General features: G+C 46.7%; 1 protein-coding gene and 1 pseudogene across 1 annotated transcript in view; one reads left to right on the top strand and one right to left on the bottom strand.

The window, feature by feature from the left end:
- Cdh13 (cadherin 13) overlaps window positions 1–26804 on the bottom strand; it is a 952185-nt gene that overhangs the window by 367319 nt on the left and 558062 nt on the right. The window lies entirely within an intron of this gene.
- Window positions 23167–23280, top strand: LOC113456015 (annotated as a pseudogene).

Raw genomic sequence — 26804 nt, 5'->3', positions numbered from 1 at the left:
TCCAAGCCTGAGCTCTGCTTACATACACTTTCCACTTTGCTTTCGGGGTTGAAACAGTCACCTGTTCTAACACCACACAGTCCACAGCCTACCTGGTCTACGGTGACCGGGCCCTGTTTATAAAGATGGGAGCTGCCCCTGACCTTCAAGGGAAGATTGAATGTCTCCAGCCACGGTTTTGAGATTGTGGCAGCTACATGCATGGTTTGAAGGGCGTTAAGTTCCTCCTAACCTCTGGCATTTGTAGTTCAGTGACAGTGCTGTGCTTTTTTATCTAGCAGAATTTTAAAACAATCATTTGGGGTGTGCATCCAGCAGCCCTTTGGTAGTGGGGGTATTTTAAATTCAGGCTTCAGACTTGGAAGGGAGGCAGGTAAATTTCCACTAACAAATCCTGAGGGAGAGTGTGTTTCCCTCCTCTCCTCTTGACTTCTGTAAAAATTGTTGACTTACAACAGCTTAATTGGAATAAATATCATCCCGATATTAAGCCTGTTTGCCTCCATGAGGTATATATATGTCTTCTGGAGATCTTAAGGTCATTTCCTGTGACTAAATACTCCATTCAAATCTAAGGATGCAAGGAACAAGAAAATGTTCAAATAAAAGCGCCCACACAAAAGGAATCAGAACCTGAACTGAGAAGGAGGTGACTCATTCTTCTGCAGAGAGCATCCTTGATAGTAAAGTAAAAACAGCAAAGGAACTGGCATCCTCTGAGCCAGGTGGAGTGCAGTGTGGTCCCTGTGTGGTTGTCCCCCAGACCGGGATGCCTCAGTCGGCACATGTAGGATGGGGGTTCCACAACCCCATGGTGGAGGCTGAATGTCCCAGCGACACAGCAGGGTGTGTTACTTGCACACCTGTAGTGACATTGGTGTGCACAGACCTCCAGCATTCTCAAGTCAGTTATTTACAATATGGATGGCTTGATTGAGATAGTAAAGACAGCCTTACTGCTTCCTGTATTATGGGTTGTTTTGACATGGGGTCTGTGGCGGCCTCACTGAGAAATGTACCCCATAGCCTCGTGGGTTTGAAGACTCGATTATGGATCCTTTAGAAGGTGGAGCCTCTCTGGAGGCATTGTCTGTGGTGCAGGCTTTGGGGTTGCATGGCTTAGTCCTTGCCTCCTAGCTCTGTTTCCTGATGCTGGTGACCTGTGGTCAGTTAGCTTCCTGCTCCTGCCTCTGGCTATGCCTTCCTTGCCAGCATGGACTCCATCTCTCTGAAACTCTGGTCCCAAACCAAACTCTTTGGTCCTGAAGTTGCCTTTGTCAGGGTATTTTACCGTGCAATGGAAAAGAAACCAATGTAGGGTCTCACCATGTAGCTTAGCCTAAAACTATGCAGTCCAGGCTTGACCCCACCTTGTGGTTCATCATTGTCGGCTCTCTGAGAAGCTGGGGTTACAGCTGTGGCTCCTCCATGCCTGTGTGATTTGCTATACTTTGGGGTTACAGCTGTGTCCCTCCATGCCTGTGTGATTTACTATACTTTGGGGTTACAGCTGTGCCCTCTCCCTTGCCTTGGGTTATTGACTATACTTTCTATTGTGACTAGATATTATTTCTCCTTATAAAAGCTATTTTCAGGATAAAGATGAGTAGAGCCTCATGTCAGATGCTGTGAAGTGCCCCTCCCCCTGTGATGATGGGGAATCACGCATGCACTTGCCCAATCTTTATAGAAGACCTAGTATGTGGTGGGGGTGGGGTGGAGAGACACAGGGAACGAAGTCACATATGGAGCCCTAAAGACTTGGGTGAAGGAGAGAGCTCCTCAACGTGCTCCAGGCAGACTGCCCTGTAGGATGGGGCTGCTCCCGGGTGACTGAAGGGACCATAGCCAGGACGGATGTGCGGAAATCTCAGTGTGATAGGAAGACAATGGCAAGCAGAAATCCTCTGAAGTGGAGGGGGGAAGGAGCAGACAGGCCCCTTTGGAATAATGAAGGGTTGACGGCTTACGCCCACTGTCAGCACGCTCAATCCTGATCAGGTCACGATCCTATGATCCTGCAAACAGCGCTTCACATGGGTATCCAGGGGCTAATCTGCTTCCTTTCTGACATAATGTTTCTGCTATTGCGATTATGTAAATGGTCCTAATGAACCTGTGCTATTTGTTACGATCCTTTGCAAGCTTTGGCTAATAGAGGACATAAAGCATGAAATAGAATATGCCTCATTCGTTCGCAAGTCCTCGGGAGGAGTCCTTCTGTTTTGCTGGGATCCACCCTCTCAATCTCTTGCTTTCTGGTTCTTCCCCCACATCTCCCCCTCCCTCCTCCCACCATGGGGATTATTTGTTCTGAATGGAAGGTGCCATGTTCGTGAAGAAGGCAAGGGACATGTGGACTCAGAAATGATACATACATAACTAAGTTACTAGCTGCAGTCCCCAAAGTAGATGGTGCTTACCTTCCAGCCCAGAGCTGCAGGGCTCATCCCTGGGCTTCCCTAATGCAGAGGAGGAAGATCACCACCCTCTCCTGAGCCCCGACTACACCCTGTGATGCAGCCCCCCACCCCCACCCTGTTCCTGCTTTTATCCCCTTCCTCTTAAATTTTATCAGGAAAAGAGTGCCCAGCTCTTGGCTGGAGGTAAGATGCCCAGATGAACTGCAGTTTCTGCATTGCTTTGCTTACTCTGTGTTCGGGGGTTGGGTGGGCTTTGTGTTAACCACCTGAATTCAATTAATCTGCCCAGACAGGAAATTAGCAACTCAAACTGCCTTTCTATTAGGTAGACGTGACCTAGTGGCATTTGGAGAGAAAGTATGATGGCAGCCTTAATTTCTCAAGTGTCCTGTAATCAAAAAGGACGAAGTCCAGAAAAGAAAGTCAATATTATCTCAAGCTACAGGGGCCTGGGCTCTCCCTCTGCCCAGCTGCATGGAACTGTGAATGACTTAAACGTTCCTTAAGGCCGGCTGTACATTAATTGGGACATTAATTGGTGCCTACTGTGTGCAACTGCTGTTCTTGGGGGTACAACTCAGATGGCCTTGAGGGGTCCTCTGTACACATGGGCAGTGTTGAGGTGGGACAGGGCTAGAGTCAGAGATAGCAACACCCCCAATTTAGCATTCATCAGATAGCAGGACCCCCAATTTAGCATACATCAGCCAACTAAGAACTGGGTTTATCCACTAAGGAGATGCCCCCAAACTCTTATCCAGCTAGGAACTTGCTTAGGAGGCCATTGTAGTTTACACCATGGGGGGGTTTATTAGTGGATCTGGGCTGGGGCCTAGGAATCTGCTTTTCCAACAAACACTCTTGTCCCCAATGTATTTGGGAAGCAGAAGTTTAGAAGCCAGGGATTCTTCCATTCTATCTACACAATCATTAACTTTGGAAAGTGCACTCAGCAAGTCTCACAAATTAGGCTCCTGCTGGGTGTGGGGATTTCTCAGGGGGGAAGGCAATCCCCTGCCTTGTAGGATCTGCCGCTTAGTGGGATGTGTGGATGTTAATCAAACAGCCACAGAAGGCAAACTCAAACTACAAAGTGCATAAAGGGCTCCAAAGAGGACTAGTGGTACTAACTGGAGCCCACGGCTGTGCTCCCAGAGAGGGTGGAGGACTGGCTTCCTTCAGAGCCAGGGACAATTTGCTAGGATACCTTGACTTCCACCCTGAGGTTCCCTTGAGAGCCCATGTTAAAGGCTTACTGTCTAACTTGGTGCTCCTGGGGCGTGATGGACTTTTAATGCCTCAAGGGGCATTATACTAATGTGCACATGCACATGCTCTTACACACACACACACACACACTTGCTGAGACACATAATAAAAAAACTAAATCTTTTTTAAAAAAATCTCATTGTTCTACTGACATCTTGCTTATTGAAAGAGGGGCTAGGCATCAACAACCTGAGTGAATATGATTGACACATATTATTTTGGGAGATGTGTCCCTGAAACAGAACTGACATTATAAGGCACTATGCTACTTAAGCCCCACCCACAAAAGCAGGCACATGTGCATATCAGGGTTTGGGTGAATGCAGCAGCCTGATGCTCAGGGAGTACATCAACATCCGGGAGCTGAAATGTTCAAGTTGATTCCCAGCGTCCTCCTCATCAGCTCAGACAGCAAAGCACACCCCTAAAATCCCCACACGGATGATTGATCCACAGTGAATGGCGGTGCCTGCAGCTCTGCGGGCCAATCGGAGACCAGGCTTCCCACGCGGATTCTTCTTTCACAGCGGAACCATTTCCACACTATTGGGGAAAGCTGTTAAAATGTGCCTGGCTCAGTATCCACAGATTAAGGGTATATGTGCATATGGCAGGCAGGTCTCTCCCTCCCCAGCTTGTGCACACTCTTCAAGGGCCACCAAGCCTCTTAACCCAAATGATCAGGATTTGTTGGGCTGGCTCCTGGCAGGCCTGAGGCTCAGAAAGGAGTCAAGAAATTCCATGAGTCTCTGGACTTCTGGCAACTCTGAAGTATCTTTAAAAAAATCTGCAAGGTTATCAAAAACTGAAGCTTCTCCAGTCTTGAAAAACATTGGTCCCATGCTAATTTCCAAGTGCAGAATGAAGTACAGCAGGTGAGTACGAACCTCACATTCCCCTGTTTGGAGCACCGCTTCCTGGTCCAGGCTCTCCTTATTCAGGCACCCATGCTTCGTGGAGAACTAGCAGGGCCTCAGCACGATCTCGGCTTCTTGGCCTCTCGATAGTACACTGACATATTACCTTCTGACGTGAGGCCACACGTCTGGTGATCTTTTAAAAAGATATCTTATTTTTAATTACATGTCTATGTGTGTATCTGGGTGTGGGCATATGCATGTGTGCTTGCAGTTTCCCATAGTGGCCAGAAGAGGGTGTCAGAGCCCCAGGAAGCTGAAGTAAAAGATGGTTGTGAGTCTCCCCATGCGGGTGCTGGGGGATGAACTCAGGTACCTTGTAAAGGGTAGTACCCAGTCACTGAGCCATCTCTCCAGGACATCTAACTTTTAAACTATGCATCCAACTCCTCCCCACTAGAAGCATATCACTCTTTATGGCTTGGGCCATTGTCTTGTTTCCCATCACACCTCCAATGGCGAGTGTCGGCAGAGACACACCATGGAGAGTTTTTAATGAATAAAATAAGATTTTCCTCCACAGATTGAATAAACTATCTAAAAATCAATCTGAAGATTAAGTGACATGATGGGTGGACAAGCGCTCTGTAAACGCTGAGACACACTATGCATGCTTATTTATTACTGTGGACTGTGGAACGTGGGAGGTCAAGAATAATTCTTGGTGACAAGATCTTCTCATGGATCAGTGAGGCTGGAAGACATTAGTCAGGCTAAAGAGGCTGGGACATAAATTCTTTCCTCCCAAGTGCAGAGGAACAGGTGATTGGACACTGGCATTTTTATTGGGATTGATCTGTTAGCACAGAATTTATTACAGGATGTTTCTCTAATTACACAAAGTGAACCAATCTGGTCCAAGACCGCATGGAGATGCAAGAGGGGTTTCTGCAGGCAGTGCTGTCCTGTGAGCCCTGCACTCTGTTCATGAAGCATGAACACAGCTGCTGCAGCTGTCGTGAGCTCTCAGCGGCTGTGGCTACACAAGAACCACACAACAGTGAGACAGGCAAAAAATTCAGCATGGGTTGGGGAGGGCTATCGATGCCTCATCTCAAGCTGAGTCAGTAGTTGATAGCTGGCGGGGTGGGGTGGGGTTGGGAGGCTTCATTTTACTTTGGGTTAGGTGACTGCAAGTAGAATGTCCACGCTCCCAACAGATGACCCCACATCTATGTGCAAATGGCCAGTACTAATTGGAGTCTATGAGTTAAAAAAAATAATTGAAAAGTAAATAGAAAACATGAAGTTTGAAATATGTGGGGGAAGTTGGGATGGATATGATCAAGATATACTGTATACATGTATATAATCATCAAGGAATAAATAAAGTATAAAAAGAAAGATTCATAAGTGATCTCCTTATTTGCATCAAGAAGCCAGAAAGATCTGTTTCCAGCAGTAGGCTCAGCATTCCCACCCCAGTTACCTGTGGTCACTGACGCGCGCGTGTGTGTGTGTGTGTGTGTGTGTGTGTGTGTGTGTGTGTGTGTGAAGTACATCATGCTGGATTGGGGTTCAAATAGCAGCCATGATTTCATTTGACTTTGCCTTTTTGGGACCCTTCTATACAGGTTCCACTTAAGGATGTTTCTGGAGATCATGGAGTAACAGAAGAAGCAGCAGAGCTGGGGGCTGGACTGAGCAGTCTAGAGGACCAAACAGAATATTCCAGAAGACACAAATGTGTCTGTAGACATTATTCAGGGAAAACACAGTCTGGGAGTCTGGGATTGAAATGAAATGTCTCGCCACTTCCTATTCCTCTCCTCATAACCCCCCCCCCTTTTCTTTCCTCCTGCCCTTCCTATCCCCCCTCCCCTAACCTCCTCTCCCTTTCGTCCCCCGACTTCTCCTCTCCTCTACCCTCTCACCACTATTCCCCACTGGCTTCTTCATCTTGTTCTTGTAAAACTATTTAAGATAGGGCAGAAGATCCTAGAAGGACATGCATACTCAAGAAGCAATCTTGGGACCTTATTTGCTAAGTGGAGAGGAATTCAGGATTCCCAAGGTCGGGAACTGTCATTTTCCATGGCTATGTGTCAATGCTTTGGGTGGGATGGGACCGCTTAGCCATGGGCAGGGAAGGAGAGTATTCAGATCTGCGGCCAGAGCTGAACCCTGGAGGCAGGAGAGAGGCGGTGAACACAACCCGCGGAAGCCTCTCCTCTCTCTCATGGTGCACCACTAAGAATATCAGTCTGAGGGTCTGGGATATGGCACACTGGGTAAAGTGCCAGCCACGCAAGGATAAGGACCCGAGTTTAGAGCCGCACAGCATGTAGTATGAGTGTAACCTCAGTGCTGGGGAGACAAGAGATCCCCAGAGTTCGCTGACTGCCACCTTATCTGAATCTGTAAATGCCTAGTTCAGTGAGAGATCCTGTCTCAAAAATAATGTGGATAGCAATAGAAGTAAGTCATCTGACATTAACCTTTGGGCTTCATATGCTCACACACACACAAAAAAAAATAAACGTGTGTGCACACACACAATATTGGTTTGGAATGATATTAACTCTTCAATTTACTTGCCGTCTGAGGCTTATTTATTCCTCAACCAAGAGCTGGAACCAGAGCCCAGGCTATCTCTCTAACATCGAGACATAGCCCCAGCCCCGGCAACTCCTATTTGGCTAATATGAGGGCCTACTGCTTCTTCTCAAACAGGTAAAAAGCAAGTGGTACTTTGCACACCTGACTGTGGCCTATGGCTCCACCCCCACCATACATGGAACCAGAATGGCAAAGTTGTATAAGAAATGATAAGCCCTCAGTCAGTAGGGAACAGATGAAGCATGCCTGGCCAAAGGCCCAGCTGAGGGCCCTGACTACCTGAGCAAGCTCAGCACATGTGAACCGTGCATCAGGCTGTGGTACCTCCATGCATCCTTTTGCAGAGTGCAGGCTGCCCTGTCTTAGCAAGGCACCCATTCCCTGTAGTTCAGTTCCGTGTTTTGTTTTTCCCTGTTGTTGTTTTTAATGGAGTTGGGCCTGGAGCTGGCCCTGCATAGAGAGACTTTGTCTGCAGGAAATTTACAGGCACGGTTCCCTTTCAGGAACATGAAAACGAAGAAGGTAAAGAGAAGATAACATCACAAGTTACCAATCCTAAGAAGGAAAGATGGGAAGGAGGGAGGAAGGCTAGGGGGAGGGAGGAGAGAGGAGAACAGAAGACAAACAGGGTATCTGCAGAAAGTGCTTGGCTCGCTCGGAAAAGAAGCCAATCTATAAATGTAAATGGTGTGTGCATAATTCTTATCATGAGAAAACACGCCTGGGAGGGTAGAAGATGATAGATAGGAACGTGCCTTGAAAATGATGAAGCATCCTCCAGGTGCAGGAGAGAATTACAGAGTGCTGAACCAACCTGTGCAATGAGGGCCATCATACCTGCAGACCAGGCCTGCACTCACCCATCCACACCTCGGTGGGCCTCCTGTGTACCTGCAGTTTCCCTCCTGGCATCCATAATTCATGCCCTCCTCCATGAGTTAAATGTTTTAAACATCACAGTGGGGGCAGCCTCATAAGGGGAATTTCCTTTCTGGCAATAGCGACAATGGTTGTAAATCTCAGAGGCCAAACCCAAACTGTATTTTCTTATGGACGTGGTGAGGTGCAGCAACAAGACCACATCACAGACTGTAAAACCCGTCTGTCTGTCGAATTCCTCATATAGCGCTGTTTCCTAAATATATATCTTATTCCACCCAAACACAGCACGGCAGGGCCATTTGAGCGCTAAGAGAGTCATCAAACATCCCTGTTATACTGTTTTAATTATAAGCTGCCCCCTTTTCGGGCTTCTTTCAATAGATTATTGCCCTGCTGTGTAATGCTGTATAAAGAAACAGCAGTATCTCTTGCTGGTATATTGTGGAAATTAAAATTCTCAATACTACTTCAGTAATTAATTTCCAAAAGAGAAACCAGTTTCGTTTAATAAAGAGATTAATGGAAAGGTAGCAGATAGATGTGGTTCTCGGGAGCCCGGCTGCATTATTTGCTCGCATTCGAATAATAGAACCATTTCAAAGGACTTGGTAAATCTGGCCGCAATCAATTCTATTTCATTTAGCATAGAAATGCCTCTGTGGGGGGAGGAGGGTTTTCAGACAGAGCGGGCTGGATGCCTGGAGAGTACAGAAGTGACTGAGCCACTGACCTCTCGGGATGATGATCTGTGTGGAGCTGGGAGCTCAGGTTGAGCAGCAAGACTGGGCAAGGGGAAGGGGGAGGGGAGCCACGGGGAGGAAAAAGGCTATGGATTGAAACTGCCGTCTTTAGGGGCGTGGGGAGGGACAGACAGGATTCAAGCCCAGCACAACCTGACCCACTGATAGCATCACCACCCTCTCCGTGCTGCTGAGTTTTCACTGTCAACTTGACACAACCAAGTGCTCCGAGAAGGGCATTTCAGTGAGGGAATTATCTAGATCAGGCTGGTCTGGGAGCATCAGGCTGGTCTGGGAGCATCAGGCTGGTCTGGGAGCATCAGGCTGGTCTGGGAGCATCAGGCTGGTCTGGGAGCATGTCTTATCTGTAAATGGCTATGGGACCACCTCATCCATCGTGGTTGGTGCTAGCGTTCAGGCATTGTGCTGGCAGGCCCTATCCTTTCACGGGCTGGGCCCTGACCCTTTGAGAGTAAAGAAAGCTAGCTGAGAACTAACCAAGCAAGCAGGCGGCATGGCTGCCTTCCCTTCTGTCTGCTCTTGACTATGGATGCGGTGTGACTGGCTGCTCAGCTTCAGACTTTGACTTCCCCTCAGTGTGGGACTGTAACCGGGAACTGCACGGAACGAACCCTTTCCCAAGTCCGCTGGTCAGTATATCTTATCACACCAACAGAAAGGATGCCAGGACATAAAACAACTATCTCTCATAACATGCTACACTCGGGCTACTTATTCCTTGTGACACCCCCTAGGAGGTATGCATGACAGTCTTCAACCTCACCGTGTACCACGAGCATGTTAAGGTATAGAGATATCACAGTCGATAAGCAGCTAGGGCTTCGACTCAAAACTTCTGAAACACAGCTTATGTGATGTGCTAATCAAATGCCCAGGCAGCGTTTCCTGGGCCGGTCTCCCCCACCACACCAGAAGGTGCTGAGAGGTGGCCTTTTGTTTAATGACAGAAGCCAGGTTTCTCAGCCCCCAGGGACCACATTTTCCTCCACCTCTCCTGCTGCAACACAGCCAAAGTGGAGATCGGGGGCCCTAAGATGGCAAGGGAACACAGATGTTGGAGTTATGTACATGGTGGTGGCTTAACCAGAGCTTCCAACCTTGCCAGGTGTTAACTCCAGGGTCATAGAATCTCCCTGGGGCTGATAGAGTTCCTCATTTGATAATAAAAGCTGACCAAAGGCAATGAACACCCATGAGCTAGGTAGCACCATGAAGCTGGAATTCCACATGCTCTCCTCCATACTTCCTCTAAAGCCTCTCCAGGCTGGAGTGATCTACCATACTGCTGGGCCAGGGATCCATCCTCTTGATACCTTATGGTACTCTTATCTCAGATACCACCTTTCTTATTCTAATTACTGTTAAGAGTCTCATTCTTGCTGGTGGTGGTGGCATGGTAGTGCAGGGCTTTAATCCCAGCACTCAGGAGGCAGAGGCAGGCAGATCTCTGTGAGTTTGAGGCCAGCCTTGTCTACAGAGCAAATTCCAGGACAGGCTTCAAAGCTACACAGAGAAAACCTGTCTTGAAAAACAAAACAAAACAAAACAAAAAACAAACAACCCCCCCCCCCTCATTCTCCCAGGGAACTTCATGTCCACATTTCTAAGTCCAAATGAATGGCCTGACAGTATTATTTAGGTAATCAATATTCGAGACATGAAAGACAGCACATCTACTTATTCGGTAATGGACATATACAAATCCATAATAATAAAAGATGGGAGATTCGCCAGCAGCAGAGGAGAGAAGCAAACATTACCTGGGATACAGGAAACAGAAGAATCAGGGGTAACCCACTTAGCAGAACAAAATCCTTCAAGCTGAGATTCCAAAGGAGGAGATTCTAATAACAGAGAAGCGGACTTTACCTAGAAGCCTCTGGGAAGGCTGGAGAGTGAGAAGGGGTAAAGGTGGGGGCTCATCGGGTAGGTAGGTACATGTGGCCAGCAGACCCTAGTGTCCTTGCCTCCTACCCATGTATCAACATGACTGTCCCTTTCCCACCAAATCAGACAAGAGGGTCCTTTTCCGAAAGGGGTAGACCAAATGGGCTCTGCCATATTGTTGAAATAGGGCTTGCCCTGTTCTAAGTTACTCCGTGTTGTATAAAATGGCTGTTTAAGCTGTGTGCTGCCCTAGAAGACTCCATTTTACAAGCATCCTTTGACTCCAATATGCAAAAGAAAGAAGACTGCGGCCCCAGGCAGACTTGAAGACTGCTCTATTTGCCGGGTATTCCTGATCAAGCATAAGATTCACCCTATAAGTTTATTGGGGAGAAACGAAAATGTAGGGATACATAGCCAAAAGAAAAGTCATTATAGAAGAAACCAGGCCCAGGAACATACCAGACATAACAGATCAAGAAAAGGGTATAACCCGATCACCTGGTCCCCAGAAGGGGAAGGGCACCTAACCTGGTGATGGCATGCCCCACACCAATCAATCATTTGATATTTACTGCGGTGTCAATGGCTCAGGATACCGTGAACTGGATTCATGGTTTCAATGTTCGTGCTCCCTTCCCATTCACCTCTCTGATTTTCTGGGCATGGACCTGACCCACTGTTTCCTGCTCCTGAATCATTTCTTGCTACATACACTACACTGCTTGCTTGGTCTTTTTACCTTGAATTCTGCAGCTATGCTCTCAAACCTGACATCAGCAGCTTCCCGCTGGCACTGGTTTGGTTCGTTATCTTAGCTATATAGACTCTTTCTCAGCACCCTTTTGTAAACTCTTGAGCTCTGCTGCAGCCTCCATAACTTGTATTCACGCTACAACACACACACACACACACACACACACACACACACACACACACACTCGTATAGAGAGAAAAGAGAGGGAGGGGGAGGGAGAGAGATTTACTGTGTGCTATGTGGTATGTGATACGAGAGTTAATATTGGTAATTAAGACTGGAATAAAAAAAAACCCGCTTCATCTCAGCTAAGCTACCAAGGTAGGCCGATTTTATGACAAATTGGTATCATTAAACCTGCTAAGCCTCGCGAACTTAGTGCTACTCCATCCTGACATTGTGGAAAGACATAAGGCTTTCTGTGTTTTTGGCAACGTGTGTTCATGGCATGTGTGTATACTGGGAAAGAGGGGCTGGACAGCAGGGGGTAAAGTCTACAGACTGATTGGCCAGACACATGCCCTCAGGATGACAGGCGTGATTTCTCCAGACAGGACTGTCCAGATTTCTTCTCTAGAGAAGCTGACTCTTCCAAGAGAGAATTATTACAAGCCCCGACAGCAGCAGCATTTGCACTGAGGCATGCCACTGACACCCTGTCTGCACCAACCTCCTAATGAGTCTGCTCATGCTTTAAAGATAACAGGCGGCCAAGAATTAGTAACAGGTGATCAGAGTTTCTCACATGGCAGAGACAAAAGCAAAAGGAAGATAGAACTAGAAGCCACAGAGAACAGAAGAACACTTCAAAGAAAACAACAAAAAAAAATCCCCTATAAACAAAGACTTTGAAGAGAGAACTTATTGCACCTGACAAAACAAGCGGGATTCTTAAAAAGAACACCCGAAGGTGGCAGAAAGAATAAACAGTCATTAAAATTATGGTGGCGGAGAGCAAACAATAATACTTGAATAGAATAGCCAGAAGATGAAATCTATTAAGCATAAATTATATTTAAAAGACAAGTGTGTAAAGGGACATGAAGGGTAAGAAAACTGGATAAAGCCACCAGGAAGCCCAATATTGATTTAAAAATGTGTTCGGCCTAGAATTCTATACCCAGCCCAACTGGCAAGGCTTATCGTCTGGTATGCAAAATATGCATGCAATTTAGAGGTTAACTAGGAACGAAAACAGCACAATCTGTGCAGAAGAGGAGACTGGATGCTCGAGAGAGGCAAGCATTCCAAATGTGATGACCAAGTCAGACAAGGTTTTAGAAGAGCCAAGCAGGCATGGGGGACAAGAACTCCACGAAGAGTGTTAACAAAAGCAAAGTAAGAAATGTATCACATGATACGTTTTAAGCTATCGAGGGATACTTTATAGTTATGTTGGAGAGCTTGGCATAAGATTCGATGACAAGTGTTTATTTTTCCCTTTCCTGTGCTTGCATTGTCCCTAAGGTCATGTGTAGTGAGCACATATGTGTGTGTGTGCACGTGTGTGCCTGAGGTTGAGGTCATGAATCTTCCTCTTCCTTCTTCTGCCTTATTTGGTAAGGCAGGGTTTCTCTCTCAACCCCAGGCTCACCGATCAGGCTAGTTCCACTAGCCAGCGGCCAGAGGGGTTCCTCTGTGTCCACCCTGCATTAGAAGCACCATCATTTTTTGTATGGGTTTGGGGGTTCTGAATTCCAGTCCTCTTGTTTGCATAACTAGAGCTGTGGAGCCATCCCCCCAGGCCCCTAATAACAAATATTTAGAACAGTGAATAAAACTGGGGCAATTATCAACTCCAGGAAAACAGGAAAAAAAATGTATCAATACATGAAATTCCATCAGGGCAGTCAAGATAAATGTGTTTTAAAGTAGATTCTTATTATTGCACAGACTATAGCTGGAAGGGACAATAAACTACGCGTGCCATTGAAAAGCGAAATCTTCACTTTCAGTAGGAAAAAGTAAATGTCTTAATCAAAGTTAGGGGATAACGGCATAGTGACAGCATACTTATGGACTGAGAAATATATACATAAATAGCAGAAAGATGAATGCGCTGGAAGGGCCTTAGGTGCTTCCTTTGGCAAATACAAATTACAGGTAGGCCCACACACGCTAAAAGCCGTGGTACTTACATATATTAGTTGAATATATATTTGTTCATCTAAAGCCAACCATCATTAGTCATGGAAAACTCGAATCCTGTGTCTGGAGGCAACCCCATGCCTTCCAGTTGCTCTCAGTACAGGACCTCGGGCAGAAGGCAATAGCTGCACATTGAGAGAATTACATATAATAAAGAATTACGTGTAATAAAAGAATGGCACGACAGTGAGTCCTATCTTGGAAGTTCGAAAAGAAGTGCTTAGAGTCTTGATATTAGAAAATAAAATTCTTGAAGAGTTCAACTGGGCACATGCATGGGAGACTTCTTCTGATGTGTTTGGACACTATCTGATCAATTCACTTAGTTGGTGATTGGTGAGATGTCACCAGGCCCAATGACTCCAGCCTTAGCTAGGAGTGGACCTGGACAGAGAAGGGGTAGGGCTGACTCATAGGGGACTATCAGGGTATATTTCTGCCACCGTTCCAACCCATGCTATTAACCATGTGATGAAGAACCCCGGAGAGCAGAATGGGGGAGCTGTGCACAGGTCTTGAAGCAGAAGTGGCAGGGGGCTACCCCACCATATCCCAGTGCTGGCCACCCACATCCCATTGCTGACCATCCACATCCCATTGCTGACCATCCACATCTCATTGCTGATCATCCACATCTCATTGCTGACCATCCACATCTCATTGCTGACCATCCACATCTCATTGCTGACCATCCACATCCCAGTGCTCTAAGTCGAGGCTCTTTTCCCATAGGAACCACACAGCAGTGGGGGGGGGTGTCATGAAGGAGCCAAGACCCTTCAAATAAATGGCCAACGAACACATCCCCAGTTAGCTGAGATCTGCCAAGTCTCTGTGTCTCAAGAGAAAGAAATGAGAGGAAAGGGCTATTTTCTAAAAGGCAGGTCTGCGTTCAGAACAACACTCCTGGCCTGATCCCCTGACAGTGAAAGGTCACTGTTACATATTCATTGACCCTGGAACTGTGGGAAACGTTAGGGGAGAAACTGGACCACAATCTCTAGCTAGACAGTGTTCTGCATACAAATCTGAAATCGTTACTTTCTGTAATTAGTCCTCACCCGGGAGGCTATGAAAACGCCTGTATCAGAGGTCAGCGAACCAATCTGGGAGTCTTCTGACAACAGCCCACCCACTCCTGGCCCCAGGTACCGTCATCCTCAGCCTGTTCCTCCTCTCAGTCCTTCGCTATTCGGATCTGTGTCTCCCGTTGTGTTCACTTGTTTATCAAGTGTTATTGAACACCAGCTTCTGTGCCAAATCGGAAGAATATCACATTGAAGAGGATATATTTCTAGCTCGTTTGGGTCATATGGCATGCAGCCCTTCTGAAGATGAACAATGTCCTATCAATTTAGGTGGCGGATTTGAAATACAACCATATTAAAACCTAATGAATTTAGATTAGCGAAAATATCCCACAACCGGTGACCCAGACAATGTAAAACCATGGGAGAGAGCTTTTAAAAACCATTAAAACCGCTCCCAGCTAGTCTAGAAGCATCCATAGAAGACAAGCAGTTGATGGCTGTGCTGCCATCACTCTGCTGAGCTTAGGAAATGCCCAACTCATGAATTTTTAAAGAAATTCTTTTACTTTGAAAGTTATAAAAAATTATTTTCCCAATTTCTTCCTGTTTTTCCCCCCCCCCCCGGTTCAGATTTCTTTGTTTACTTCAGAGAGGGCTGCCCCAGGTGAGGCTGGGGGACACCTGTGAGAGTGCTCTCCAGGGTCTGTAAGAAGACCCCGGCCCTTTTCAAAGACAACGCTCATTCCTCCTTCCCAGAGGCTCCCTCCTAATTAGGAGGACCCCAGGCTCTTTACTGAGACTGCACAATATTTGAAAAGATGCGCAGGCTTCTCTTCTCAAACAAAATGCCTCCCCGAGTCTGATTTTATTGACACGCATTGCAGGAAAGACAGCTCAGGTGTTTCTTCCATTGTGGCTCAGAGGCCTCCTACACATTTGATCACAGCACAGTCACCGGGTGTACAGGGTTTCCTGTCGTCTTCCCCAGGGGGCGTTATGGAGATGGAGGCCATTACCCACCATGCTGTCTGGAGAATGAAATACAGAGCAGGTGACATGAAGCTAAACCCCATGGCCATGCCTCCAGGGGTGCCTGCTGTGACCTCTTATATCCAATATATGTGAATGTTTTCACAGGGGATGAGCCGGCTGTGTCTTCCACTTGGATATTTCTAGAAACTCCTAGGCTACACATCATTTGATAATGTCTTGCTGTGCCATTTTCATGTACCATGCCACCATTACGTGAAGGCCTGGTTGGTTACCAACCCCTCCCAAGGGAACTAAACAAACCCAATTAGCAAACAGGATACACATTTGTTAGAGGTTTTAAGATTCCTGAATTGGGATGTCTCCTCCTTGGAAGGCACAAAAACATGTCCAGACACTGCCAGTTGTCATGTGGAGAGAAAGACTGATCCAGGGGAAGAGCCTGGGGCTTACAGCGAGCCTGAAGACCGGGACCATGGTTGTCTCAGTCAGCACTAAGCTGAGGACGCTCTTCCCTCTCACTGCCACAGGGAAGAGCTTTGGTCTGTTGGGAAAACTAGCCAGACAAAAGGCAGCTTCGGAAAGGGTGTTATTTGGTTTCTGATTCCAGGTTACATTGTTTCCATTATTATAGGGAAGCCTAAGGAGGAACTTAGAACTTCGAATTTAGAGTCAAGATCACTGACAGGGAATGGGGTGTGGCCCATATTCAGGGTAGGTCTTTCCAACTCAATTGACTCTAAAGACAACCCCCAGCAGGCAGGCCCTCAGGCCCATGTGAGCTAGATATTTCCTAATTAAGGCTCTTCCCAGGTGATCCTTGCTTGTGTCCAGTTGACAGAGTTAACAGCGAGGTGGGGTGTGCCTGCCTAGCATGCATGACCTGTGTAGAATTGGATCTTGGTGGCTCTGCCAGTCAAGGTGACTTGTCCCTGCCTGAGAAGAGTGGTCACCCTGGAGGAAATCTGGACTCCTCTCCTGAAATCTGAGTGTTCACTGAAATGGCTAAAGGATCTGCTAGGTCAGGTTATTCCAGTGGCCTCATTCAAAGAGGCCTTCATTTGTTCTTGCTACTGATGTCCAGAGCTCTCCCAGTCCATAGCCCCTCCCTCCAAGGTCGGTCCAGCCTCCATCAGCTTTAGGAGCTTTTTTTTTTTGTTTTTTGTTTTTTGTTTTTTTTTGTTTTTTGAGACAGGGTTTCTCTGTGTAGCTTTGGAGCCTGTCCTGGTACTAGTTCTTATAGATCAAGCAGGCCTCAAACGGGCAGAGATCCACCTACCTCTTAAAGGTGAGCCCCACCACTGCCCAGCTAGTGTTAGGAGCTTTTTGACTTCATCTAAGTCATTCTGTTGGTTTGTTTTATTTTGTCAGTTTTTTTTGTTTGTTTATTTGATTTTGGTTTTTTGAGACAAGGTTTTTCTGTAGCTTTGGAGCCTATCCTGAAACTAGCTCTTGTAGACCAGGCTGGCCTTGAACTAACAAACATTCACCTGCCTCTGCCTCTAGAGTGCTGGGATTAAAGGTGTGCGCCAGAACTGTTGATCTCATCATAAAACATCTAAAAAACATCTTTTACCTTTCTCCTAAGAAAGAGCCATATAACATTGCCTTCTGCATATCTTTTAGTTGTTAAAATCACTCAGGAGTCAGGGCCAGAGGGCTGGCTCGGTGGGTAAGGGCACTTGCCACCAAGCCTGACAACCTGACTTTGATCCCCAGAACCCAGAGGGTGAGCGGAGATAACTGCCTCCCGCATGTTGTCTGACTTCCACACATGTGCTAACGGCACAGTAGCACGTGTGTACAAATACGCAATAAATAGATGTAATTATGTAATTTTAAAAAGAAATAAACTTATGGATAACATTCATTAGGTTCCATGACGACCCATCACAAATTAACCTTAGAATTTCATTCCCTAAAAGAAGCTTGCCTTCCAGGTTTGAAGATGAGCTGCATTGGAAACAGAAGGGGACTCTGTTTAGCTCTTTGCTCTGAGCTGGGAGATTTGCTGGCATTAAGTTTTCAGCCTGACCATGGCAAGGCTGCCTAGGTAGGATTTTGTCTCCTGACATTCCCTTGATTGTATGTGAAACATTTCTAACTGCCTCTGGGCTTATATACTATGTTATGACGATTTGACACTTCTTTAGGGGAAGTATCTATTAAGCAAGACAAGACATAAAAAGGCTTATCCACCAGCCATCTGATCAAAAAGTGGGTGGAGCCGAGCGGTGCTTGTGCATGCCTTTAATCCCAGCACTCGAGAGGAGGCAGAGACAGAGACAGGCAGATCTCTGTGAGTTTGAGGCCAACCTGGTCTACAAGAGCTAGTTCCAGGACAGGTTCAAAAGCTACAGAGAATCCCTGTCTTGCAAAAAAAAAAAAATGAATGGAGTCACACCCAGGGGCTTATCCATCAGTGCTGAAGATGCACTATCCAGCCTGCATCAGGACCACTCTGACTCCTCCTCTGTCCAGTGCTTGAAGAAGAACACCGGAAAATTTTGCAAACTCCTTTTGGCAGTAGAGAAGCCAGGCCTGGTGACTATCACAGCTCTTAGATTTGCACCAATCTAAAGTACACCTTCCTCTTAACCACTGTCTCCCCTTCCTCCATCTCATCCAAACACTGCAGAGGCAGCAGCAGCAGTGGCAGTGGTGGTAGTGGCGGCGGTGGCAGCAGTGGGGGCAGCAGCACACTGTCCATCTTCCCGTTTTTCCACAGCTATAACTATGGAGGCTCACGTCCCTCTCCCATCAAGACACTTAAGGGCACGGCTAGCAGTGACAGGTAGTATTTAGGACACAGAGCAGAACCTTCTGCTATCTTTCCAGCTCCCTTTGTTTATATATCAAACAGGACGCTGAACTTGCCCTCCTTAAAGGGAGGCGAGATAGTGATGCAGAATGGATCTTCAGGAGGCGGCACTTGACCGGGAGTGAAAGATTTATGCAGACAAGAAAGTATGAGAACAGGTCACGTGCCCGCCGTTTATAGCATCAGGATGAGCTCTATGCCATTAACTTTTAATTAACTCAATTAGGGCTCAGAATGTCTGACACCAAGATGAGCACATACAAACACTCCTGTTGGTGTCATGCTAAATTAACGTCTTGGAATGGCAAGATCTCTTCTGGTGTTAATGGCTTCTCTGCCATAGAGCTGTTAATTGTCCTTGGCACCTATGGGCTGGTCGCATCAGAGATGTGACCATAGTCCCCAGAGTGCACACTCCAGAAATCCACACCAGACAGAACAAGGTGTGTTTATCTTTCAGAGCTTGGCCCCTGTTCCAGCATGATGGTTCTTCCTCTGGTATGCTTTTCCTAGCTCCATCCTTACTTTGTTGAGCATCTTTAGATAGCCTGGAGTCTACCTTCTATTGTCTACGTTAAACTGATTCACCCATGGCCATCCACTGCCTCTCAAACTGATGTTTTTTGGACACAACAGTGCAGTTGCACACATGAGCTCACAGCATTTAGGGCAAGGTGCTAACACCCGAATAAGTACCTAGACAACAGCCCAGCATGGAGGAGGAAGATGGGCATCCGCCCCTCGTTGATGAAGCCCCACCCCTAGCTGATGAACCACTGGTGGTTGATAGCTGCCCAGAAAGGAACAGTCAGCTTTGTCTTTGTCTTTTTAAAGGGTGACTTCTGGCAAGCACAACATGCTCCAGAGAATGGACAGCAGTAATTAGACTTGACAGGTTAAAAAAAAAAAAGAATAAAGACACAAGGTGAGTGTGAAATGGGAGGAAGACCTGGGAAGATGTGGGGAGGGATATAAATACGGTCAAAACACAACCTAGAAGACGCTCAGAGAATGAATAGTATATATAAAGAAGGTTCTTTAAAATCAGAACCACAGCTGTTGTTGGGGGCCATTTTCAATACGGCATTGTAGTTTTTAACTAGGGGAGCCCTTTCTGTCTCCCCCTTCGGAAAGGGTTAGCAGTAGAAATGTATTTTCATATTCAGGCATTGGCTCCGCCTCTCGAGAGCTGAGCTTTCCAGCGAAATCAATGTCCTCACTCATCTTAATTAACACTATTTGTATTAGTCATTGTCTTTAAAAAAAAAAAAGCTCCAAACAACCACCAATTTGTGTTCAGTTATAAAGGCCCTGTTTAATTTATCACCATACACATTTAATCAAGAGAATTTGAGAATAAATCTTTAAAATGATCAGACTGGCTGGTGTGTAGTCCTTTCCCATGGAGTGTTTCCTCTGCTAATCTTTCAAACTTTACAGTGTGGTTCTGACGTCAGAGCACTGGGACCCTTGCTGACCGAGAGCGTCATGTCAGAGCTGAAGAGGAGGGGTCGGGAGAGCAATTTCTTTGAACCTGGAACTTCAGGACCTCCCTGGATGTTCCTTATAAGAAACACTGTTCTTATAAACAAAGCGGTAACCAAGAAGGCTGAAGCTCACTGGGGTCTTGACTCTAGGGAGGCTTCTTGGAATTTGCCAAGCTAAACAAGGCTTCCCCCTTCTGTTGGGTTGGCCTTTGCCTTTCTGTCCCTGTGCTCATGAAACCTCACTTTCTTTTCCTGTTCATCTTGAGTAGGGAGGATCAACCACACTTCTTCCAGAAGTCTTCCTGTGGCCTGGGGAAATGGTCTGGTCAGTTAAGCACTCGTGTTGAAACTGTGCGGACCTAAGCTTTGCTCCTCAGGGCCTATGTAAAAAGCCAGACACAACAGCAGACATTTGCGGTGGCAATGAGGGTGACATGGGAGGTATAGACAAGAGGGTCCCTGGAGCTCTCTGGACAGCTGGTTTAGCAGTGTCGTGAGGCCAAAGGGAGACTGTTTCAAACAAAAGAAATAAGAAGCCTGAGGACCAACATCTAAAGTTGTCCTCTGACCTTCATAGGCACACTTACATACACGTGTGTACACGTGTACACACACACACACACACACACACACACACACACACACACACACAAACGATATCACATCCTGCATTCCTGCAGGGTCTTTTCCTTTTCCTTTGGTATTATCATTTATTCACTGTTTGGCTCCTGACCAGCTAGCAAGGCCCCAGACTCAGCTCCCAGAGTTCAGGAAGGCTGGGAACTTCTAGAGGTCAGGAACCAACTTCCCTTCTTGGCAGACAACTTGCCACCTCCTCTGCCCCTTCACTATTTTTAAACACTCCTCCAGGCGCCTTTGTCCCTGTGAGAACTCTGAGCAGCAATTCCTCATAAATACTTAACAATTTTATTTTAAAACCCCTCATGCCGAGTTCACTCACACATGGACTGCAGTCCACATCTGCACTGAGAGGTCAGGTCCGCATCACATCCCTCTGGGTGTGGCTTAATGGAACTGCGGGCTTCACCTGGAATAAGGTGGGAGGCTTGTCCCTGACATTGTGTCATGTGATCTTCAGATCAGTCTCAGGGATCAAGACTCTCTCTGGGGGAGGAGACAGAAAAGCTCCATGGCTGGTTCAGTCCAGGAAAAACAGAGCTGCAACTTGAGCATGGCTCTGCCCCCATCTCTGTGCCATGGCACTATAGCTGTTGCAAAATAGCACACAGAAGTCCCCTGGACTAAATTCTATGTACTCAGCATCCATTCTGTGGCTGAAACAGCAACGCAATGGCTCTAGAAGCCTAGCAGGGACGATGCAATGTTAGCAGTGGCCTTTACTTTCGAGCCAGGACAGGCCTTATAAAAGGAGCCAGGCTGGAGTAGGAGGCATTTCATTGGCAGGATGAATGAGCCATTCTTTTGGGGCATCGTGACAGGACCTTTCTCGCGTGGAGAAAGCCAAATCATTGAATACACTCACGGAGACATTCTCCAGCTCTTAAGGGGCTTACTAGCTTTTCATCTGCAGGAAAGCCCTTCTGTACGTGTGCTCTGAATTTTACAGAACAGATACATGTAAATACCCTACCACTGGTCCTGGTTCAAAGCCAGGGAAGGGTCAGAGAGCCTGACAGCATAGGGGCATCTTTCTACCTCTCTTAATTGCAAAACCCTCTGTGATGGCCATACAGCCTTGCTAAGAAGGCTGTGACATGCCCGGACTTGGTACAATTAGCTTGGAGGGATGAATCCTCCATCTTTCTCATTGTCAATTTCCTTTACAGACAGGGATTTTTTTTTTTATTATTGAAACAAAAGGAGAGGCTGTGTGCATCCTCCTGCCTGCATGAGCCATCTGTCACAGACACCTTGGGCAGTGCAGCTACGAGCAGCGTGAGGAATACTTTGATCAACTGCAGCCCACAAAAAAAGAGCCTGCCTCTTGTTTTCGTTCAGATGAAGCTGAGCATCTTGCCTGACATTTCCCCTATGAGGGACATTTTTACAAGGAATTTAATTGAGCCTCTTAGACTTGGTGGAGGAATCAGTTACTATCATTGTTACCATCAGCCAAAAGGAGTTGGATGAAGCTCAAATTGAGGAAACACCATATAAGCAAAAATCTGGGAGAATTATTGAGCAGACTGAAGGTTTGCGGTTTTTAAAGGTTTATTTATACCTACGTCAACCCACACCGGATTCAAGGTGGCTTGCACAGCTAAGCACGGTGATGTATAATGATGGGGAGATGAAAAGAAGGATCAAAGGAAAGAGAAAGCAGGAGAAGATGAGAGAAGCAGCCTGCCACAAAGATGTGGAGAACTATGAGTTTGACCTTGCTTGTCTTGTTAGCCAGAGCGAAGAGAACATGGTCAGAAACTCAGACCACTCCTGGTGGTGGGAATGAGGGAAAATCTCTGCTACCTCAAAGAGGTTCCCAGTTCTGAGGTCCAAAAGCATCTGTGCGTTATCTTCCAGGAGACTTGGCACTGTGCACCTTCCAGCCCACTGCAAGGAGCTGCTGATGACTGGGGGCCAGACAGTGAGCTGTGTACGTGCTCAGGCATTGCAGAGCATGGTGGCATAGTCCTTGGGTTAGGAGGCTGAGATCCAAAGGAGCGGTGGCATCCTGACAGTCACATGCCTCCTAATAAACAGCATGGGGTTGCAGGTAAGCCTCCAGTCTTATCAGGGGTCACCACATTCTCACATGCCTGAATTTTCCCTCTTCTGCCTTAACTTTGGGTCAAGTAAACTGAGGACCTGTCCCCTGTCACTCAGAAATGTAATCAGATCCCTGGGGCACTTATATGGCCTCAGGGCACAGCCTTTCCATTCAACATTGACCCAGGTTTGCCACAGCAGCTCCCCCAGCTCATCCTGGCTGCGTATTCTCAGATGGCTTCCAGAAGAGCACACCCGCGCCCAAAGCATGGCCACTGCTTCTCCCAGTGGAAGTGGTTTGATCAAGATGACAATTGGGAAGGAACTCAGGCAGACAAGGCCGCCTTTTAAATCCCACCCAAATGTGCTCTAAGCTCTCATGTTCCAGACCCACAGAATGCATAACCCTCCCTGGGTATCTGGCACCTTATCCCAGAAGAAGCAGATAGCACGGCCTTGCTCTCTGAGTAGTCCCAAATCATACAAGGCCATGATAGAGAGAACACCTACAATGCAAGAGATTTTGACATCCAAGAGGACAATTTTGTGCTCACTTCGGCAGCACATATACTAAAATTGGAACGATACAGAGAAGATTAGCATGGCCCCTGCGCAAGGATGACACGCAAATTCGTGAAGCATTCCAAGAGGACAATTTTTCAAAGTTATCGTAAGCTTGATTTGAAGGTTTTGCTAGTTGTTTTGCTGGAGGACTGCGAACAAGCCTTAGTGAGAGACACTTTCCACCTCTGGCTGAGTACTCTCTCTGCACAAGGTGCTGTGCTGAGTACTCCCTGAAATGCATTACTAAAGCACCGGGGATCATGTGGGTGTTACATTATGGGACCCACTTTAGAATACAGACAAGGGAGTTTAGAAAGCTACTGTCTGCTACAAAAGGACAGAGACGGGGTTTCAAATTGGATGCATGGATTTTAGGTCCCACTGCCTTATATCCTGACCTTTGACAGCATTGGCATCTGCCTAGGTAATTCTTTACTGCGTGGGGGTGAAGGGCTCTGATGGCTCCCACCGCCTGAGCAGACTTCTGGCATATCAGAAGTAACTCGCCTTCCTAGCAATGATAATCCATATGTCTTCAGACACTGTTAGGTGTCTCCGAATGGACCAATCACATCCACTCCAGGTTGGAAGGCCTCACTATCCCCGCTCAGCCATGCAGGACTTGGCTCAGCCTGTGTCCCCACTGTCCTCGGCACCAGAGAAGATGACAGGACTCACTTTAGAAACAGGTGTATTCCCAAAGTGTTTCTGTAAGCACAAGGCTATAACGGTTTTAAGATGATCGTCCTTGCTTAATAAAATCTTATTCCTCCCATTTGCATTCATTAGGGAGTTACGGCTATGATTATATTAACCGTAATATCCTAATAAATTCTTGCCTAAAGATGCACCAAACACATCAGGATAAATTAGAACTTTCTCTTCAAATTTTAAAAATGCCACTCAAACTCTGAGATAAATGTATGGGGGATGGGGAAGCTCCTTAGAGTGATTGGTGCCATAGCTTAAAGATGTCAAAACTGGGATAATGTTGGAGCTTAAAACTTCAGGGCTCCCGAGGGATTGGAGGACAGGGGATATTTCTGTCATTTGTAGGGATTAGAAAATGCCCCCAACACCTACCCTGGGAACTACAAAGTAAAAAATCTTAAAATTTAGTTTGGAAAAGTGGAGAATGTTCTTTGTCTCTGTGGACTTGATCTCGCTGTCCTCACTGGGTGACTTTGGGAGTAGCTTGGTTCTGCCAGAACAAACACAGCTTGCATGGAAGACACATGGTCCTTGACAGCCACCATTAGGCTATGGTTCTTGAGGCAGAAGGCAAGGTCTAGCATTATGGTTTGAATGTGAATTGTCTCCACAGGCTCACATGTGAGCACTTGGTTCCCAGCTAGCAGTGTTACTTGGAGAGGGCATGTGGAACCTTTATAGGGCATGTGGAACCTCTCTAGTAGAGGAAGGAAGTTTAATGGGGGGTGAGCCATTCATAGCTTCCCATCCAAGTTTATATTTTCTTTCCTTTCATTGACCCCCCCCCCATTTCTTCATCTGGCCCAAAGAGATGTGACGAGTTTTGCCACCTGTGTTGGAGCTCGGCTCTGGGCGTCATGCCTTCTCTGTCGTGATAGACTGTAGCACTTCAAACTGTGAGCCAGAACAAACTCTCTCTTCCCTAAGTTATTGGTGTCTGTTTCAGGTGTCTTGGTTGTAGCATCAAAATCTAAGCTGTCTCACAGTCTCTAGACCAGTCTGTATGTCCTGGAGGTCTGTCCAATCCACTAGATCCTAGACCATCACAGACAGCTATCCCAGAAGAGGCAGGGAACTTATCTCTTCCCAATTTATCTCTCCTCCTTGAGATCAGGATTCAGATATCCTCTGGCTAGATCAAGCCTGGTAAGGACAACAGAGACCAAGCCCCACAGGATGTGGTGGAGAACATCAACTTTGGAGATGGATCTTCTAGAACAAACTCAGGTGCCATCACTTGCCAGCTGGGTGGCTAGGCAAATAGTCAACCTCTAAGCCCCAGTTTCCTCCTCTGCAAAATGGGGGTGATACTAGACTCTTGAGTTCCTTGTGAGAATTCAAGGAGGTAACTCATAAGGAATACTCAACATGGTGCCTGGTGCCTAATAAAACACTCAAATGAATAGCGCTATTATTTTTTTCATTAAGCTTTCTATTTTGAGATAATTGTAGAGTCATGTGCAATTTAAAAAAAAAGTCACAGAGAGATCTTATACACTCTTAATGCAGCTGTCCCCAGTGGCAACATCCTGCCCAACCATAACACAGTACTACAACTGGGATTTAATCAAGGCTGAACAATTCTGCCACCCCAGCATCTCTGTGATGCAGTTATCCTTATCCCTTCAAAAATCAGGAGAGGCTGGCTGAATATCTAGAGGGTGATTGGCTTCGGGAGCGAGGGGTAGGAAAAGCACACATACAATAGCATACAGAGGGGAACCCACACTTTAGACATCTCTCCTTCCATGCTCTAGAGATCGTGAGTGTGTCCATGTACTCCGATGCACCATCTGTAGGGACTCCCTTTGGGATCCTGATTATCACACACTGCATAACAATGCTGCTGGTTTCTCCACAAAGACCTTAAGTCAGCTACATGTCACTCAAAGACAGAGCACAGCTCAGACTGCGATTCTATAAATAGATCTGTGAGTGCAGATAGAAGTAGAGGCCCTCTCTCCTGCTTGGGGTGCCTCAGTGGCTGCTTTGTGTACTTAGAATGAGACCCGATGCAGAACCTCATGACTCACCTCATCAGGTTCTGACCTTCCCCTTGAATCCCATCTGAACATGCTCCTCTGCAGCCAGCTTTCCATCTACTTTTGTAAAATAGTGTTTTAATTTTCACTTATGTGTATGTGTGTGCCTGTGTGAGTTTACATGTATCATATGTGTGCAGGTCCATGGAGGGCAGAAGAAGGCAAGGGATTCCCTGATGCTACAGTTATGGTGTAAGCTACCCAGTGTGGGTACAGAAAGTGCTCTTAACCATTTGGCCATCCCCCCAGTCCCCGGTTTTCCAATTGTTCATGACCCTGAGGTTGCTGGGGTCTCAAGACATTCCTCCATTGGTCATGACTCCCCAAAAATCACAGCACCACTGGTTCCTGATGGATACTGGGATTTCCCATGTTCCCACAGGCAGCTCTGTTGAAGCCAAACATCTGCCTTCTGGTTTCTCATAGAGTTGCCTTTGGCTTTCTTCCTGGTACCAATCCCCCAGCCACACAATTCTGGTTTTCTTTAACGCCATCTTTATCCTGTATTTTCTCCAAGTAAAATACAACCAGAGAAGGGAGACCTCACCTAGCTTCCTCCCTTCTTCCTTCTCACTCAGAGCAGCACCAGGTATGCGTCAGATGGTGTCGGAATGTTGAGAAAGCTCAGTGGAAGAAAAGGAACAAGAAGGCGAAGTGACTTTTTGAGCACTTACTGAGTGAAACACAAAATTTAGGTGGTGATGCAGCAATCAACATTTCTTTAGCTTCGTGAGAAGTAAAGTCTAGATCAAAATTATTTCATCTAAAACATGTGAGAAGCCGGGCGGTGGTGGCACACGCCTTTAATCCCAGCACTTGGGAGGCAGAGGCAGGCGGATCTCTGTGAGTTCGAGACCAGCCTGGTCT

This window comes from Microtus ochrogaster, chromosome 4 (genome assembly GCF_000317375.1).
Source record: "Microtus ochrogaster isolate Prairie Vole_2 chromosome 4, MicOch1.0, whole genome shotgun sequence".
In the NCBI taxonomy this organism is placed as follows: Eukaryota; Metazoa; Chordata; class Mammalia; order Rodentia; family Cricetidae; genus Microtus; species Microtus ochrogaster.
Note: the sequence above shows the minus strand (reverse complement) of the source record. Positions and strands in the feature narration are given on the sequence as shown.